Raw genomic sequence first — 1,852 nt, 5'->3', positions numbered from 1 at the left:
GCAGTCACACAGCTGGGCTGGCAAAGGGCAGATGGATGAGTGCAGTGGCACAGCTGGAGGGGAGGAGCACAGCTGGATCACAAGCCACAGCCTGACAAGGTTGTAATGACACAGCCAGCCTGCAATGGCACAGCTGGAGCACAGCTGCATAACAGCTGCTCATCTGGATTATAACCACACAGCTTTCAGCTGCACAGCTGGGTCACAGCACAGCTGGATTTCCAGCACACAGCTGGATGGCAGTGATGCAGCTGGCCCCGGATGTCACAGCTGGATTGCAGCCGCACAGCTGGATCACAGCACAGCTGGATTGCAATCACATGGCTGGATTACAACAGTACAGCTAGAGTGTAGTGACATGCCAGCATTGTGATGGCACTGCTGGCTTGCGATGGCACCACTGGATCATGGCAGAGCTGGGCCACAACAGCACAGCTGGATGATGATGTCCCAGCTGGCTTGTGATGGTGCAGCTGAATGGTGATGCCCCAGTCAGCTGACACTGTCATGGATGTGACCTGACAGCATGGCTGGGGCACAGCTGGAGAGCAGAGATGGATGGTGACATCATGGAATTATCACAAGGGGACACCTGGGCCATGGTGGGACATCCAGACTCCAGTGGGATATCCAGACCCCCATGGCATGGCCAGACCACGGTGGCATGGCAGGACCAGATTGTGACAACATGGCTGGGTTGTGATGGGACACTCAGACTGTGGTGAGTCATCCAGACCCTGGTGGGACATCCTGACTCCAGTGGCAAGGCCAGACCATGGTGGAACAGTGGGACTGGGTCATGGCAACGTGGCTGGATCACGGTGGGACACCCAGACCTCAATGGGACACCTGGACCTCAGATGGCACATCTGGACCTCAATGGCATGGCTGGACCATGACAGCACAGCAGGGCTGAATGGTGGCAAGATGGATGGATTGTGGTGGAACACCTGGACCATGGTGGGACATCTGGACCCCTATGGGACATCTGGACCCCTATGAAACATCTGGACCCCAATGACACATTTGGACCATGATGGCAGAGCAGGGGCTGGATAGTGACAACATGACTGAATCACAATGGAACACCCAGACCATGGTGGGACACCTGGACCTCAATGGGACATCCAAACCCCTATGGCACGGCCATACCAAGCGAGGCCCATCTCCTACCGGGGCAGGCGGGAGCTGTCGAAGTCCCGGAGGCGGGGAATGTCCTCGGTGGTGTGGGGCGATGGTGTCAGTGTGGTGGTGGACAGGCAGCCGGAGGAGGTGGTGGGTGAGGATGCAGCAGTGGCACAGGGGATGTCCTCACCGGGGTACCACACCTCCATCCCCAACCTGCAGGGCGGAGAGCACAGGGTGCGTGCTGGGGGCAGCAGGCCCCTGCCCCCCCAAGCCTCCACACTCACCCTCTGGCTGCCTCTTCCTCTTCATCCTCCTCTTCCTCCTCCTCCTCCTCCTTCTCCTGGGTGCACTGGCTGAGCTCGCTGGCCGAGGGTGGAGGGGGCAGCAGCTCTGTCCAACTCACCGCTGGCAGTTTCACCGCTTGCCCCAGCTTTGCTTTGGCCCCTGCGGCAAGGCAGGATGCTGGGGGGGCTGTGGGGAGGGGACTGCACCCCCGGCTCCCCTGTGTCCCCCCACCCATCCCACCACCCTACCGTGCTCAGCCCATCCTCGGGCTGCCTGGGTGGCTGCAGCATCCATCGGCTGAGGACCCACCCCGGGATAGGGGGTCCCATACTGCGAGAAGGGACGGGGGAAGGTGCAGAGCTCCTCACTGTCCGCCTCGATGGTGCTGTAAACCGGCCCCTCGCCGGCCCCCGCCCCAAACTGCTCCGTCTGGGCGATG

This window comes from Manacus vitellinus, unplaced genomic scaffold (genome assembly GCF_001715985.3).
Source record: "Manacus vitellinus isolate BGI_N305 unplaced genomic scaffold, ASM171598v3 scaffold_41_pilon, whole genome shotgun sequence".
Lineage (NCBI taxonomy): Eukaryota > Metazoa > Chordata > Aves > Passeriformes > Pipridae > Manacus > Manacus vitellinus.
The sequence above is the reverse complement of the archived record's forward strand: the minus strand, read 5'-3'. Positions refer to the sequence as shown.